Below are 18,429 nucleotides of genomic sequence, written 5' to 3' on the forward strand. Positions count from 1 at the left end.
GGAACAGCTCCCTCCTGCCCCAGTACTGGTGCCAGTGTCCCAGGAAGCAAAACCCATTTCTCCCACACCAGTCTTTGAGCCACGCATTTAACTCTCTAATTTTATTTGTCCTAGCCAAATTCGCTCGTGGCTCAGGGGATTATTACCCTTGAGGTTCTGTTTTTTAATTTGACCCCTAGCTGCTCATACTCCTTTAACAGAACCGGCTTCCTAGTCCTATCTACGTTGTTTGTACCAACATGGACCACGACAACTGGATCCACCCCCTCCCACTGCAAGTTTCTTTCCAGCCCAGAGGAGATGTCCTTAACCCTGGCACCGGGTAGGCAACACAGCCTTCGGGGCTCTCGCTCTCGGCTACAGAGAACTCTATCTATCCCCCTAATAATACTATCCCCTACCACTGCAACATTTCTATTTACTCCCCCCTCTTGAATGGCCCATGGTGCTGTGGCCAGGTTGCTCATCCTCCCTGCAGTCCCTGCTCCTGTCCCCACAGGGAGTAAGAACCGTGACCCTGTTGGTCAAGAGCAAGGGCTGCAGCTCCTCCAGCTCTAACTCCTGGATCGCCGTACCTGCCTCACTCGTAGTCACACCATCCTGTCCCTGACCATGGGCTACATCTGAATTACTTAACTTCATAGGTGTGACCACCTCCTGATACATAGAGTCCAGGTACTTCTCTCCCTCCCTGATGTGTCGCAGTGTCTGAAGCTCAGACTCCAGCTCATCAACACGGAGCTGGAGTTCCTGCAGCAGCAGACACTTGTCACAGAAGTAATCACCGTGAGCCTCAATGGGGTTCACCGGCTCCCACATCTCATAACAGTAACACATCACCTGCTCCATTCTATGTAATTAATTAAAAAAATTTATTGTTAGTTATGGACACCCTCTGCCCGATTTTAGATGCTAGTATCCCCTTTAATTAATTGGATTTAAATTAAATCAATCCCTCTAGTTACACCAGTTTAATGGTTTACCAACAGCCACTCTGCACCAGAAAGGCCGTGGTACACCACAGCAACCTTAAAAACTATAAACCACAGACTTAGGCCTAGAAATTCAGTATAGCCACTTTTGGGGCGCTAAAGTCGGGCGGCCGCTAAAGTTTGCGCCCGTCGCAAAGTCGCGCCCCCTTCGCCGATATTCAGTCGCATCGCCCCAAGAGGTTGCTGCTGCGCGAAAACAGGTGATGCACGACTATCTTTAGGCGCTAAGCCGGCGGTGCTGAGCGATACCCCCGAGGCCGGGCGCAGCGCCGGTGCGGTGAGTTCTTGATTGACAGCAGACACTCTGGCGCCGGTCAGCTCTTAAAGGGGGAGGGTGGATTTGTTTGCCTGCCACGCCCTGCACACTGCAGCCCTCAACCTAGGCCTGACCACTTCAGCTTCACCTGCACAACACCCAGGGCTATGGAGAAGGCCAGGGAGAGAGCGCAGCGCTTCAGCGACGGTGACCTGAGGCTGCTGGTTGGCGGAGTGGAGCGCAGGCGCCATGTTCTGTTCCCAGAAGGTGGCAAGAGGCCGCTGCCCAGCGCCTACCGGAAAGCCTGGAGGGAGGTCTCCAACAGGGTGTCTTCCAACAGCGTGGTTGCCAGGACTCCTGTGCAATGCCGGAAGAAGTTCAACGACCTCACTCGGGTTGTCAGGGTGAGTACCCTTTCCAGTGTCCTCCTCATCCTTGCATGTGCACCTCACTTTATGGGCAAAGGGACCTGAAAGCCCTAATGGCCAGCCCTCATCCAGCAGCTATGGGACTGGCATGAAAATCACTTGCACATTCAGCACTTTACACACTGTACAAGCTATTCTACCATGGGAGGCATTGCAGACAAGATCAGGGCTACACACTGTACAAGCTATTCGACCATGGGAGGCAGTGCAGACAAGATCAGGGCTACACACTGTACAAGCTATTCGACCATGGGAGGCAGTGCAGACAAGATCAGGGCTACACACTGTACAAGCTATTCGACCATGGGAGGCAGTGCAGACAAGATCAGGGCTACACACTGTACAAGCTATTCGACCATGGGAGGCAGTGCCGACAAGATCAGGGCTTCACACCGTACTTAGAGGCCGTCCTTTCTCTTGCAGGCCAAGGTGGCGCACAACCGGCGCAACCGAACTGAGACCGGGGGAGGCTGTCCTGACCTCAAAGAGCTCTCCGACCTCGACCAGCGTGTGGAGCGCATTATGGCAGGCCGGCTGATTGGCCCCGTCGCCAGTGGAGATGCCGACCCTGTTCTGGGCACCAATGGTAAGGGCATCACCTTTTGGACCTCTCTCGTTCCACTTGCGCATGAGATCAGCATCCTTTGCCACTGTCCGACCAATGCGGTGAATGGCAGCACTCATGCCTCCCTCGCTGCCGCCCTGTCCTCACTCTAAAGCTACTCTTGTGCCTTCCTGCTTTCAGATGGTGAATCGTCAGGTGAGGAGGCGGGCCCTCAAGCTGCCAATGTCAGCCCTTCGGAAGACGAGGAGGAGGAAGAGGAAGCCGGCCCATCAGTGCCACCCTCAGCCGCACCAGCCCATGGCGATGTAGGGGACACGTCTTCCCTGGAGGGGAGCCGGGGGGAAGGGTCGAAGGAGAGTGAAGCTCCGGGGCCCAGCGGCCTGCAGCAATGTGGGAGGGGTGGGGAAGCTCGGCGGACTTCTCCCCAGAGGGTGAGTGCGGCTTCCAGTCCTGCGACGGTGAGCGCAGAGGAGGTGCGGCTCCTGGAGGAAATGACCGTCCAGGCTGAGCGCAGGCACAATGAGCTCATGGCTGCAGTGGCAAGGATGCCTGACTCCATTGAGTCTTTGTCAAGGAGTGTGCAGCAATTTGGAGCAGCACAGGCCAGGAGTCTGCAGGACTTCGCGGCAGCACAGGCGGCTTCGAGCCAAGTGCTCAATCGTGCCATCCATTCACTGGCTGTTGTCATGCGGACACAGACCAGGGCCACACGGGCACTAACTGCTGCCACCCTCGCTGGATCAGCCAGGCATCGCCATGGCACCCGCCGCGCAGCAGCAGCCCAGCAGTCTGTCCTTCAGCTGTTTGCTGCGCATGCTGCAGTGCTGACCCGTGCGAGTGCCACTGTATCAGGCGACCAGCGAGCACCTGCGATCTGCTAGGTTGGCACCATTCCTGCAGCCGACACTGCCACTCCGCCATTGCAACTGCCACGAGCCGCTGGACAGACTGCTGCCGCCCAGCCAGAGTTGGAGCAGTCAGCAGCCGGCCACTCCAAGGCCAGAGCTGGTGCAGGCCGACCCCCAAGGGCATCTGCCATCACACCATCTGCCCCTCAGCAGCCTTCCCCCAGCCTTGCTGCAGCCACTGGGCTCCCATTGAGGAGGAGCTGCAGGGTGGGCAGGGGCCAGGCAAGGATGCGAAAGGCATCGCCCTTGCAGGGCAAAAAGTAGAAGGTATGCTCAAATGCCTGTTGTGTTTTTGTAAGGCCGAGACTGGTGTCTTTCTTTCTTTTTGTAAGGCCGAGACTGGTGCAGTTGTGTTTTTGTAAGGCCGAGACTGGTGTCTTTCTTTCTTTTTGTAAGGCCGAGACTGGTGCAGTTGTGTTTTTGTAAGGCCGAGGCTGGTGTCTTTCTTTCTTTTTGTAAGGCCGAGACTGGTGTCTTTCTTTCTTTTTGTAAGGCCGAGACTGGTAGTTTTGTGTTTTTGGAGGGGGCTTCTCCACATGAGCATGTAATGTGGGAAGGGCAGAGGTTTGCAATAAATTATTGTTGTTAAATTGCACTGTGCATGGTTTTTTGGTTAAGTCCTGGTTGCCCTGCTCGGCTGAGGGCTTGTGGAGCGGCTACATTCATCTGCTGACATTGGCACAAGCCATTCCCTGAGAGGGGGCCTAGAACCGACGTTCAATAAGGCGGCGACGGGCGGCCCTTGCACTTTCTGCCTCCCTCCTGTGCTGGTCCTCCTCCTCCTCCTCCTCCTCCTCCTCCTCAGGTGGTCCTCCAATCTCTGGTGGCAGTGGCTGAGTCCTGCGGATAGCCAGGTTGTGCAGCATGCAGCAAACGACCACGAAATGGGAGACTCGCTCCGGCGAATATTGTAGGGCTCCACCGGAACGATCCAGACAGCAGAACCGTTGCTTCAGGACGCCGATTGTTTGTTTGATGATGTTCCTGGTCGCTTGATGGCTATCTCACAGAAACTCACAGAAACCCCATAGTGCAGATAGAGGCCATTTCGGCCCATCGAGCCTGCACCAACACATATCCCCCCCGATCCCCGTAACCCCAACACATATCCCACCCTATCCCCGTAACCCCACGTATTTAATCCCCCTAACACTAAGGGTCAATTTATCATAGCCAATCATCCTAACCCGCACATCTTTGGACTGTGGGAGGAAACCGGAGCACCCGGAGGAAACCCACGCAAACACGGGGAGAATGTGCAAACTCCACACAGACAGTCACCCGAGGCCGGATTCGAACCCGGGTCCCTGGCGCTGTGAGGCAACAGTGCTAACCACTATGCCACCACTATCGTTGTATCCCTCTTCAGCAGGGGTGCTGGGCGCACGGAGCGGGGTCATCAGCCAGGTACACAAAGGATAGCCTTTGTCCCCGATAAGCCATCCTCGTGGGTGAGGCTGGGCCTGGAACATGTCTGCCACAGAAGTCTGTCGCAGGATGAAGGCATCGTGGCTGCTGCCTGGAAAGCGGGCATTGACAGCTAGGATGAGCTGCCTGTGGTCACACACCAGCTGGACATTCAGCGAATGGTAGCCCTTCCGGTTGCGGTAATCCTCGGCATTCTCCAGAGGTGCCCGCAAAGCCACATGCGTGCAGTCAATTGCGCCCTGCACCATGGGGAAGCCCGCGAATGCTGCAAAGCCCATTGCACGCTGTTGCTGCTTGGCAAGGGCCATGGAGAAGGAGATGAACTGACGTCTCCTTTTGAAAAGGGCATTGGTGACCTGGCGGATGCAGCAATGCACGGCGAACTGGGAGATGTTGGCAATGTCCCCAGCAGCGGATTGGAAGGAGCCGGTGGCATAGAAGTTGAGAGCCACCGTCACCTTCACTGCCACCGACAGAGACGTCCTGCACCTCAGCTGTGGCTGCAGATCACCACCAAGCAGGTGGCAGATCTCTGTGACCACCTCCCTTCGGAATCGCAGCCTCCGAACACACTGCTCTTCAGACATGTTGAGATAGGAGAACTGCTGGCGGTATACCCTGGGTGGGTAAGGCCTCCTTTGCCGACGCCTGTTGCCCCCTCTCTGTCTAGCCAGGGCTGCCACTCTCTCACGGCGTCTGTGAGCCCTTTGGATGTAATTGAGAAAGCCAGCGTTTACACCCATTGCAGCCCCCATAATATGCTGGCAACCAATGAGATGCCAATGAAGGCAAAGACAAGTGGAAAGCTGTGGCCTGAAGCCACAAGTACCGGTCCGAGTGATGAGCCAAAGCAGAAAGCTCTCTACCTTGGTCTCTCTGCAAAGATCCGTCTCTCAAGAAGGAGTGCTGCGAAATGGCAGCCTTTTATAGTTCAGGAGGAGTGCCCTTTCATTTGCGCCCCCCACGTCCCGCATCGACTGAGCACCATTCCACTGTAACAGTCGCTAGGGGCGCCAAGCGCACAATGGGGCGAAGCGACTGAATTTCCGGTTTGGGGCGCACAAAGGGCGCTGCACGAGGAAATGACGTCAGGATCTGCGCGCGCAGCTGAGTGCGCGCAAAAACTTTGCGCCGCTGCTAAATCTTGACTGAAGTTGGGGCGAGGCGCAGGTCGCGCTGCGCCCGGCCGCTAGCCGCCTAGCGCCCGACATCTACTCCTCCTAAGGCGCTACCGGCTGGCGCAACCAACTGAATTTCTAGGCCTTAAAGTTTTAAAACAAGAGAAATACTCCAACCAATCACCTACCTGTTTTGTGGTGACGTCACACCTTGAATACTTTTTACCTCTCTCCTTGCCTGAGATTGGAGATTGGTGAGGCCTACCTGAGCCTCTGGGGCCTCTTGTAGTCGCTCTGCCGCGCTGCTCCGCCTCCACCCGCTGCCGATGCCACACTGAGGCCTACCTGAGCCTTTGGGGCCACTTGTAGTCTCTCTGCCGCACTGCTCCACCTCCACCCGCTGCCGATGCCGCACTGAGGCCTACCTGAGCATCTGGGGCCTCTTGTAGTCGCGCTGCTCCGCCTCCACCCGCTGCCGATGCCGCACTGAAGCCTACCTGAGCCTCTGGGGCCTCTTGCAGTTGCTCTGCCGCGCTGCTCCGCCTCCACCCACTGCCGATGCCGCACTGAGGCCTACCTGAGCCTCTGGGGCCTCTTGTAGTCACTTTGCCGCGCTGCTCCGCCTCCACCCGCTGCCGATGCCGCACTGAGACCAGTGTCTGGTCTCTGGGGTTGGGCGATTGGTCTCTGGGGATGGGTGACTGGTCTCTCTGGGGATGGGCGATTATTCTCTGGGGATGGGCGACTGGTCTCTCTGGGGATGGGTGATTGGTCTCTGGAGATGGACGATTAGTCCCACTGGGGATGGGCGATTGGTTTGTGGGGATGGGCGATTTTTCTCTGGGGATGGGCGAGTGGTCTGTAGGGATGGCCGATTGGTCTCTGGCTATGGGTGAGTGGTCTCTGGGGATGGGTGATTGGTCTCTTGCGATGGGTGACTTGTTTCTGGAGATGGGCGACTGGACTCTGGGGATCCGTGATTGGTCTCTGGAGATGGGCGATTGGTCGCTCTGTGGATGGGTGATTGGTCTCTGGGGATAGGCGATTGGTCTCTGGTGATAGGCGATTGGTCTCTGGTGATAGGCGATTGGTCTCTGGGGATGGGTGACTGGTCTCTGGGGATGGGCAACTGGTCTCTGGGGATGGGCGATTGGTCTTTTGGGAGGGGTGATTGGTCTGTGGAGATGGGTGATTGGTCTCTGGGGATGGGCGCTTGGTCTCTGGGGATGGGCGACTGGTCTCTGGGGATGGGTGTCTGGTCTCTGGGGCTGGGCAATTGGTCTCTGGGGATGAGCGGTTGGTCGCTGGGGACGGGCGACTGGTCTCTCTGGGGATGGGCGATTGGTCTCTGGGGATGGACGATTAGTCTCTGGGGATGGGCGATTGGTTTGTGGGGATGGGCGGTTGTTCACTCTGGGGATGGGCGATTGGTCTCTGGGGATGGGCGATTGGACTCTGGGGATGGGCGATTGGTTTGTGGGGATGGGCGGTTGTTCACTCTGGGGATGGGCGATTGGTCTCTGGGGATGGGCGATTGGACTCTGGGGATGGGCGAGTGGTCTCCGGGGATGGGTGATTGGTCTGTTGCAATGGGTGACTGGTTTCTGGTGATGGGCGATTGGTCTCTGGAGATGCGCGATTGGTCTCTCTGTGGATGGGCGATTGGTCTCTGGAGATGGACGATTAGTCTCTCTGGGGATGGGCGATTGGTTTGTGGGGATGGGCGATTGTTCACTCTGGGGATGGGCGAGTGGCCTCTGTGGATGGGTGATTGGTCTCTGGTGATGGGCGAATGGTCTCTGAGGATGGGCGATTGGTCTCTGGGGATGGGCGATTGGTCTGTGGGGATGGGCGAGTGGTCTCTGGGGATGGGCGATTGGTCTGTGGGGATGGGCGAGTGGTCTCTGGGGATGGGTGTCTGGTCTCTGGGGTTGGGCAATTGGTCTCTGGGGACGGGCGATTGGTTTCTCTGCAGATGCGCGATTGGGCTCTGGGGATGGGCGATTGGTCTTTGGGGATGGGCGACTGGTCTCTGGGGATGGGCGACTGGACTCTGGGGATGGGCGACTGCTCTCTGGGGATGGGCGATTGGTCTCTGGGGATGGGCGACTCATCTCAGGATTGGCAATTGGTCTCTGGGGTTGGGCAAGTGGTCTCTGGGGATGGGCGATTGATCTCTAGGGCTGGGCGACTGGTCTCTCTGGGGATGGGCGATTGGTCTCTGGAGATGGATGATTAGTCTCTCTGGGGATGGGCGCTTGGTTTGTGGGGATGGGCGAATGTTCACTCTGGCTATGGGCGAGTGGTCTCTGGGGATGGGTTATTGGTCTCTTGCGATGGGCGACTGGTCTCTGGGGATCGGCGATTGATCTCTGGGGATGGACGATTAGTCTCTCTGGGGATGGGTGATTGGTTTGTGGGGATGGGCGATTGTTCACTCTGGGGATGGGCGAGTGGTCTATGTGGATGGGCGATTGGTCTCTGGTGATGGGCGAGTGGTCTATGTGGATGGGTGATTGGTCTCTGGTGATGGGCAAGTGGTCTCTGGGGATGGGCGATTGGTCTCTGGGGTTGGGCGATTGGTCTCTGGGGATGGGCAAGTGGTCTCTGTGGATGGGTGATTGGTCTCTGGTGATGGGCAAGTGGTCTCTGGGGATGGGCGATTGGTCTCTGGGGTTGGGCGATTGGTCTCTGGGGATGGCCGATTGGTCTCTGGGGATGGGCGAGTGGTCTGTAGGGATGGCTGATTGGCCTCTGGCTATGGGTGAGTGGTCTCTGGGAATGGGTGATTGGTCTCTTGCGATGGGTGACTTGTTTCTGGGGATGGGCGACTGGACTCTGGGGATCGGCGATTGGTCTGTGGGGATGGGCGATTGGTCACTCTGCGGATGTGTGGTTGGTCTCCGGGGATAGATGATTGGTCTCTGGGGATAGGCGATTGGTCTCTGGGGATGGGCGACTTGTCTCTGGGGCTGGGCAACTGGTCTCTGGGGATGGGCGATTGGTCTCTGGAGATGGGCGATTGGTCTCTCTGCGGAGGGCGATTGGTCTCTGGGGATGGGTATCTGGTCTCTGGGGCTGGGCGATTGGTCTCTGGGGATGGGTATCTGGTCTCTGGGGCTGGGCGATTGGTCTCTGGGGATGGGTATCTGGTCTCTGGGGCTGGGCGATTGGTCTCTGGGGATGAGCGGTTGGTCGCTGGGGACGGGCGACTGGTCTCTCTGGGGATGAGCGATTGGTCTCTGGGGATGGGCGACTGGTCTCTCTGGGGATGGGCGATTGGTCTCTGCGGATGGGCGATTGGTCTCTGGGGATGGACGATTAGTCTCTCTGGGGATGGGCGATTGGTTTGTGGGGATGGGTGATTGTTCACTCTGGGGATGGGCGAGTGGTCTCTGTGGATGGGTGATTGGTCTCTTGTGATGGGCGAATGGTCTCTAGGGATGGGCGATTGGTCTCTGGGGATGGACGATTGTTTTCTGGGGTTGGGCGAGTGGTCTCTAGGGATGGCCGATTGGTCTCTGGCTATGGCCGAGTGGTCTCCGAGGATGGGTGATTGGTCTCTTGCGATGGCTGACTGGTCTCTGGGGATGGGTGATTGATCTCTGGAGATGGGCGATTAGTCTCTCTGTGGATGGGCGATTGGTCTCTGGAGATGGACGATTAGTCTCTCTGCGGATGGGCGATTGTTTTGTGGGGATGGGCGATTGTTCATTCTGGGGATGGGCGAGTGGTCTCTGGGATGGGTGATTGGTCTGTGGGGATGGGCGATTGGTCTGTGGGGATGGGCGAATGGTCTCTGGGGATGGTCGATTGGTTTCTCTGTGGATGGTCGATTGGTCTCTGAGGCTGGGCGACTGGTCTCTGGGGATGGGCAACTGGTCTCTGGGGATGGGAGCCTTGTCTCTGGGGCTGGGCGATTGGTCTCTCCGGGGAGGGGCGACTGGTCTCTGGGGACGGGCGTGTCATCTATCTGGGGATGGGCGATTGGGCTCTGGGGATGGGCGATTGGGCTCTGGGGATGGGCGATTGGTCTCTGGGGATGGGTGACTGGTCTCTGGGGATGGGTGACTGGTCTCTGGGGATGGGTGACTGGTCTCTGGGGATGGGCGACTGGGCTCTGGGGATGGGCGATTGGTCTCTGGGGATGGGTGACTGGTCTCTGGGAATGGGCGACTGGTCTCTGGGGATGGGTGAGTGCTCTCTGGGGATGGGCGATTGGTCTCTGCGGATGGGCGACTCATCTCAGGGGATTGGCAATTGGTCTCTGGGGTTGGGCGACTGGTCTCTCGGGATGGGCGACTGGTATCTCGGGATGGGCGACTGGTCTCTCGGGATGGGCGACTGGTCTCTCGGGATGGGCGACTGGTCGCTCGGGATGGGCGACTGGTCTCTCGGGATGGGCGACTGGTCTCTCGTGATGGGCGATTGGTCTCTGGGGATGGGCGAGTGGTCTCTGGGTTTGGGCGATTGGTCTCTGGGGATGGTCGATTGGTCTCTGTGGATGGGCGATTGGTCTCTGTGGATGGGCGACTGGACACTGGGGATGGGTGGTTGTTCTCTGGGGATAGGCGAGTGGTCTCTGGGGATGAGCGATTGGTCTCTGGGGATAGGCGATTGGTCTCTGTGGATGGGCGACTGTTCTCTGTGGGTGGGCTACAGGTCTCTGGGGATGGGTGACTGGTCTCTGGGGATGGGTGACTGGTCTCTGGGGATGGGTGACTGGTCTCTGGGGATGGGCGACTGTTCTCTGCGGATGGGCGATTGGTCTCTGGGGAGGGGTAACTGGTCTCTGGGGATGGGCGATTGGTCCCTGGGGATGGGCGATTGGTCTCTGGAGATCGGCGATTGGTCTCTCTGTGGATGGGCGAGTGGTCTCTGGGGATGGGCGAGTGGTCTCTGGGGATGGGTGTCTGGTCTCTGGGGTTGGGCGATTGGTCTCTGGGGATGGGCGATTGGTCTCTGGGGATGGGCGATTGGTTTGTGGGGATGGGCGGTTGTTCACTCTGGGGATGGGCGATTGGTCTCTGGGGATGGGCGATTGGACTCTGGGGATGGGCGATTGGTTTGTGGGGATGGGCGGTTGTTCACTCTGGGGATGGGCGATTGGTCTCTGGGGATGGGCGATTGGACTCTGGGGATGGGCGAGTGGTCTCCAGGGATGGCAAATTGGTCTCTGGCTATGGGCGAGTGGTCTCCGGGGATGGGTGATTGGTCTGTTGCAATGGGTGACTGGTTTCTGGTGATGGGCGATTGGTCTCTGGAGATGCGCGATTGGTCTCTCTGTGGATGGGCGATTGGTCTCTGGAGATGGACGATTAGTCTCTCTGGGGATGGGCGATTGGTTTGTGGGGATGGGCGATTGTTCACTCTGGGGATGGGCGAGTGGCCTCTGTGGATGGGTGATTGGTCTCTGGTGATGGGCGAATGGTCTCTGAGGATGGGCGATTGGTCTCTGGGGATGGGCGATTGGTCTGTGGGGATGGGCGAGTGGTCTCTGGGGATGGGTGTCTGGTCTCTGGGGTTGGGCAATTGGTCTCTGGGGACGGGCGATTGGTTTCTCTGCAGATGCGCGATTGGGCTCTGGGGATGGGCGATTGGTCTTTGGGGATGGGCGACTGGTCTCTGGGGATGGGCGACTGGACTCTGGGGATGGGCGACTGCTCTCTGGGGATGGGCGATTGGTCTCTGGGGATGGGCGACTCATCTCAGGATTGGCAATTGGTCTCTGGGGTTGGGCAAGTGGTCTCTGGGGATGGGCGATTGATCTCTAGGGCTGGGCGACTGGTCTCTCTGGGGATGGGCGATTGGTCTCTGGAGATGGATGATTAGTCTCTCTGGGGATGGGCGCTTGGTTTGTGGGGATGGGCGAATGTTCACTCTGGCTATGGGCGAGTGGTCTCTGGGGATGGGTTATTGGTCTCTTGCGATGGGCGACTGGTCTCTGGGGATCGGCGATTGATCTCTGGGGATGGACGATTAGTCTCTCTGGGGATGGGTGATTGGTTTGTGGGGATGGGCGATTGTTCACTCTGGGGATGGGCGAGTGGTCTATGTGGATGGGCGATTGGTCTCTGGTGATGGGCGAGTGGTCTATGTGGATGGGTGATTGGTCTCTGGTGATGGGCAAGTGGTCTCTGTGGATGGGCGATTGGTCTCTGGTGATGGGCAAGTGGTCTCTGGGGATGGGCGATTGGTCTCTGGGGATGGCCGATTGGTCTCTGGGGATGGGCGAGTGGTCTGTAGGGATGGCTGATTGGCCTCTGGCTATGGGTGAGTGGTCTCTGGGAATGGGTGATTGGTCTCTTGCGATGGGTGACTTGTTTCTGGGGATGGGCGACTGGACTCTGGGGATCGGCGATTGGTCTGTGGGGATGGGCGATTGGTCACTCTGCGGATGTGTGGTTGGTCTCCGGGGATAGATGATTGGTCTCTGGGGATAGGCGATTGGTCTCTGGGGATGGGCGACTTGTCTCTGGGGCTGGGCAACTGGTCTCTGGGGATGGGCGATTGGTCTGTGGGGAGGGGTGATTGGACTGTGGGGATGGGCGATTGGTCTCTGGAGATGGGCGATTGGTCTCTCTGCGGAGGGCGATTGGTCTCTGGGGATGGGTATCTGGTCTCTGGGGCTGGGCGATTGGTCTCTGGGGATGGGTATCTGGTCTCTGGGGCTGGGCGATTGGTCTCTGGGGATGGGCGATTGGTCTGTGGGGAGGGGTGATTGGACTGTGGGGAGGGGTGATTGGACTGTGGGGATGGGCGATTGGTCTCTGGAGATGGGCGATTGGTCTCTCTGCGGAGGGCGATTGGTCTCTGGGGATGGGTATCTGGTCTCTGGGGCTGGGCGATTGGTCTCTGGGGATGGGTATCTGGTCTCTGGGGCTGGGCGATTGGTCTCTCTGCGGAGGGCGATTGGTCTCTGGGGATGGGTATCTGGTCTCTGGGGCTGGGCGATTGGTCTCTGGGGATGGGTATCTGGTCTCTGGGGCTGGGCGATTGGTCTCTCTGCGGAGGGCGATTGGTCTCTGGGGATGGGTATCTGGTCTCTGGGGCTGGGCGATTGGTCTCTGGGGATGGGTATCTGGTCTCTGGGGCTGGGCGATTGGTCTCTCTGCGGAGGGCGATTGGTCTCTGGGGATGGGTATCTGGTCTCTGGGGCTGGGCGATTGGTCTCTGGGGATGGGTATCTGGTCTCTGGGGCTGGGCGATTGGTCTCTGGGGATGAGCGGTTGGTCGCTGGGGACGGGCGACTGGTCTCTCTGGGGATGAGTGATTGGTCTCTGGGGATGGGCGACTGGTCTCTCTGGGGATGGGCGATTGGTCTCTGCGGATGGGCGATTGGTCTCTGGGGATGGACGATTAGTCTCTCTGGGGATGGGCGATTGGTTTGTGGGGATGGGTGATTGTTCACTCTGGGGATGGGCGAGTGGTCTCTGTGGATGGGTGATTGGTCTCTTGTGATGGGCGAATGGTCTCTAGGGATGGGCGATTGGTCTCTGGGGATGGGCGATTGTTTTCTGGGGTTGGGCGAGTGGTCTCTAGGGATGGCCGATTGGTCTCTGGCTATGGCCGAGTGGTCTCCGAGGATGGGTGATTGGTCTCTTGCGATGGCTGACTGGTCTCTGGGGATGGGTGATTGATCTCTGGAGATGGGCGATTAGTCTCTCTGTGGATGGGCGATTGGTCTCTGGAGATGGACGATTAGTCTCTCTGCGGATGGGCGATTGTTTTGTGGGGATGGGCGATTGTTCATTCTGGGGATGGGCGAGTGGTCTCTGGGATGGGTGATTGGTCTGTGGGGATGGGCGATTGGTCTGTGGGGATGGGCGAATGGTCTCTGGGGATGGTCGATTGGTTTCTCTGTGGATGGTCGATTGGTCTCTGAGGCTGGGCGACTGGTCTCTGGGGATGGGCAACTGGTCTCTGGGGATGGGAGCCTTGTCTCTGGGGCTGGGCGATTGGTCTCTCCGGGGAGGGGCGACTGGTCTCTGGGGACGGGCGTGTCATCTATCTGGGGATGGGCGATTGGGCTCTGGGGATGGGCGATTGGGCTCTGGGGATGGGCGATTGGTCTCTGGGGATGGGTGACTGGTCTCTGGGGATGGGTGACTGGTCTCTGGGGATGGGCGACTGGGCTCTGGGGATGGGCGATTGGTCTCTGGGGATGGGTGACTGGTCTCTGGGAATGGGCGACTGGTCTCTGGGGATGGGTGAGTGCTCTCTGGGGATGGGCGATTGGTCTCTGCGGATGGGCGACTCATCTCAGGGGATTGGCAATTGGTCTCTGGGGTTGGGCGACTGGTCTCTCGGGATGGGCGACTGGTATCTCGGGATGGGCGACTGGTCTCTCGGGATGGGCGACTGGTCTCTCGGGATGGGCGACTGGTCTCTCGGGATGGGCGACTGGTCTCTCGGGATGGGCGACTGGTCTCTCGTGATGGGCGATTGGTCTCTGGGGATGGGCGAGTGGTCTCTGGGTTTGGGCGATTGGTCTCTGGGGATGGTCGATTGGTCTCTGTGGATGGGCGATTGGTCTCTGTGGATGGGCGACTGGACACTGGGGATGGGTGGTTGTTCTCTGGGGATAGGCGAGTGGTCTCTGGGGATGAGCGATTGGTCTCTGGGGATAGGCGATTGGTCTCTGTGGATGGGCGACTGTTCTCTGTGGGTGGGCTACAGGTCTCTGGGGATGGGTGACTGGTCTCTGGGGATGGGTGACTGGTCTCTGGGGATGGGTGACTGGTCTCTGGGGATGGGCGACTGTTCTCTGCGGATGGGCGATTGGTCTCTGGGGAGGGGTAACTGGTCTCTGGGGATGGGCGATTGGTCCCTGGGGATGGGCGATTGGTCTCTGGAGATCGGCGATTGGTCTCTCTGTGGATGGGCGAGTGGTCTCTGGGGATGGGTGTCTGGTCTCTGGGGTTGGGCGATTGGTCTCTGGGGATGGGCGATTGGTCTCTGGGGATGGACGATTAGTCTCTCGGGGGATGGGCGAGTGGTCTCTGGGGATGGGCGATTGGTCTCTGGGGATAGGCGATTGGTCTCTGGGGATGGGTGGTTGGTCTCTGGGGATGGGTGGTTGGTCTCTGGGGGTGAGCGATTGGTTTGTGGACAGGCGATTGTGCTCTGGGGATGGTCGACTTGCCTTTGGGGATGACCGATTGATGTTCGGGGAGTAGCGACTGGTCTCTGGGGATGGGCGATTGGTCTCTGGGGATAGGCGATTGCTCTCTGGGGATGGGCGACTGGTGTCTGGGGATGGGCAACTGGTGTCTGCGGATGGGTGACTGGTCTCTGGGGATGGGCGATTGGTCTCTGGGGATGGGCGATTGGTCTCTGGTGATGGGCGACTGGTCTTTGGGGAGGGGCGAGTGGTCTTTGCAGATAGTCGAGTGGTCTCTGGGGAGGGGTGACTGGTCTCTGGGGATGGGCGACTGGTCTCTGGGGATGTGCGACTGGTCTCTCTGGGGATGGCCGATTGGTCTCTGGGGATGTGCGACTGGTCTCTCTGGGGATGGGCGATTGGTCTCTGGGGATGGACGACTGGTCTCTCTGGGGATGGCCGATTGGTCTCTGGGGATGGGCGACTGGTCTCTCTGGGGATGGGCGATTGGTCTCTGGGGATGGACGACTGGTCTCTGGGGATGGCCGATTGGTCTCTGGGGATGGGCGAGTGGTCTCTCTGGGGATGGGCGATTGGTCTCTGGCTATGGGCGACTGGTCTCTCTGGGGATGGGCGATTGGTCTCTGGGGATGGACGACTGGTCTCTCTGGGGATGGCCGATTGGTCTCTGGGGATGGGCGACTGGTCTCTCTGGGGATGGGCGATTGGTCTCTGGGGATGGACGACTGGTCTCTGGGGATGGGCGATTGGTCTCTGGGGATGGACGACTGGTCTCTGGGGATGGCCGATTGGTCTCTGGGGATGGGTGACTGGTCTCTGGGGATGGGCGATTGGTCTCTGGGGATGGGCGATTGGTCTCTCTGGGGATGGGCGATTGGTTTGTGGGGATGGGCGATTGTTCACTCTGGGGATGGGCGAGTGGTCTCTGTGGATGGGTAATTGGTCTCTTGTGATGGACGAATGGTCTCTAGGGATGGGCGATTGGTCTCTGGGGATGGGCGATTGGACTCTGGGGATGGGCAATTGTTTTCTGGGGTTGGGCGAGTGGTCTCTAGTGATGGCCGATTGGTCTCTGGCTATGGCCGAGTGGTCTCCGAGGATGGGTGATTGGTCTCTTGCGATGGCTGACTGGTCTCTGGGGATGGGCGATTGATCTCTGGAGATGGGCGATTAGTCTCTCTGTGGATGGGCGATTGATCTCTGGAGATGGACGATTAGTCTCTCTGCGGATGGGCGATTGTTTTGTGGGGATGGACGATTGTTCATTCTGGGGATGGGCGAGTGGTCTCTGGGGATGGGCGATTGGTCTCTGGGGATGGGTGTCTGGTCTCTGGGGTTGGGCAAGTGGTCTCTGGGGATGGGTGACTTGTCTCTGGGGCTGGGCGATTGGTCTCTCCGGGGATGGGCGACTGGTCTCTGGGAATGGGCGACTGGTCTCTGGGAATGGGCGACTGGTCTCTGGGGATGGGCGACTGGTCTCTGGGAATGGGCGACTGGTCTCTGGGAATGGGCGACTGGTCTCTGGGGATGGGCGAGTGCTCTCTGGGGATGGGCAATTGGTCTCTGCAGATGGGCGACTCATCTCAAGGGACTGGCAATTGGTCTCTGGGGTTGGGCGACTGGTCTCTCGGGATGGGCGACTGGTCTCTCGGGATGGGCGACTGGTCTCTCGTGATGGGCGATTGGTCTCTGGGGATGGTTGATTGGTCTCTTGCGATGGGTGACTTGTTTCTGGGGATGGGCGACTGGACTCTGGGGATCAGCGATTGGTCTGTGGGGATGGGCGATTGGTCGCTCTGCGGATGTATGATTGGTCTCCGGGGATAGATGATTGGTCTCTGGGGATAGGCGATTGGTCTCTGGGGATGGGCGACTTGTCTCTGGGGCTGGGCAACTGGTCTCTGGGGATGGGCGATTGGTCTGTGGGGAGGGGTGATTGGTCTCTGGAGATGGGCGATTGGTCTCTGGGGATGGGTATCTGGTCTCTGGGGATGGGCGATTGGTCTCTGGGGCTGGGCGACTGGTCTCTGGGGATGGGCGAGTGGTCTCTGGGGATGGGCGATTGGTCTCTCTGCGGAGGGCGATTGGTCTCTGGGGATGGGCGACTGGTCTCTGGGGAGGGGCGATTGGTCTGTGGGGATGGGCGATTGGTCTCTGGAGATGGGCGATTGGTCTCTCTGCGGAGGGCGATTGGTCTCTGGGGATGGGCGACTTGTCTCTGGGGACGGGTATCTGGTCTCTGGGGATGAGCGGTTGGTCGCTGGGGACGGGCGACTGGTCTCTCTGGGGATGAGCGATTGGTCTCTGGGGATAGACGATTAGTCTCTCTGGGGATGGGCGATTGGTTTGTGGGGATGGGCGATTGTTCACTCTGGGGATGGGCGATTGGTCTCTGGGGATGGGCGATTGTTTTCTGGGGTTGGGCGAGTGGTCTCTAGGGATGGCCGATTGGTCTCTGGCTATGGCCGAGTGGTCTCCGAGGATGGGTGATTGGTCTCTTGCGATGGCTGACTGGTCTCTGGGGATGGGTGATTGATCTCTGGAGATGGGCGATTAGTCTCTCTGTGGATGGGCGATTGTTTTGTGGGGATGGGCGATTGTTCATTCTGGGGATGGGCGAGTGGTCTCTGTGGATGGGTGATTGGTCTGTGGGGATGGGTGACTTGTCTCTGGGGCTGGGCGATTGGTCTCTGGGGATGGGCGATTGGTCTGTGGGGATGGGCGAATGGTCTCTGGGGATGGGTGTCTGGTCTCTGGGGATGGGCGATTGGTCTGTGGGGATGGGCGAATGGTCTCTGGGGATGGGTGTCTGGTCTCTGGGGTTGGGCGAGTGGTCTCTGGGGATGGGAGCCTTGTCTCTGGGGCTGGGCGATTGGTCTCTCCGGGGATGGGCGACTGGGCTCTGGGGATGGGAGCCTTGTCTCTGGGGCTGGGCGATTGGTCTCTCCGGGGATGGGCGACTGGGCTCTGGGGATGGGCGATTGGTCTCTGGGGATGGGTGACTGGTCTCTTGGAATGGGCGACTGGTCTCTGGGGATGGGCGAGTGCTCTCTGGGGATGGGCGATTGGTCTCTGCGGATGGGCGACTCATCTCAGGGGATTGGCAATTGGTCTCTGGGGTTGGGCGACTGGTCTCTCGGGATGGGCGACTGGTCTCTCGGGATGGGCGACTGGTCTCTCGGGATGGGCGACTGGTCTCTCGTGATGGGCGATTGGTCTCTGGGGATGGGCGAGTGGTCTCTGGGTTTGGGCGATTGGTCTCTGGGGATGGTCGATTGGTCTCTGTGGATGGGCGATTGGTCTCTGTGGATGGGCGACTGGACACTGGGGATGGGCGGTTGTTCTCTGGGGATAGGCGAGTGGTCTCTGGGGATGGTCGATTGGTCTCTGGGGATAGGCGATTGGTCTCTGTGGATGGGCGACTGTTCTCTGTGGGTGGGCTACAGGTCTCTGGGGATGGGCAACTGGTCTCTGGGGATGGGTGACTGGTCCCTGGGGATGGGCGATTGGTCTCTGGAGATCGGCGATTGGTCTCTCTGTGGATGGGCGATTGGTCTCTGGGGATGGGCGAGTGGTCTCTGGGGATGGGTGTCTGGTCTCTGGGGTTGGG

The sequence above is a fragment of the Somniosus microcephalus genome, chromosome 8, assembly GCF_052327205.1.
Source record: "Somniosus microcephalus isolate GS21.2 chromosome 8, FLI_Smic_1.0, whole genome shotgun sequence".
In the NCBI taxonomy this organism is placed as follows: Eukaryota; Metazoa; Chordata; class Chondrichthyes; order Squaliformes; family Somniosidae; genus Somniosus; species Somniosus microcephalus.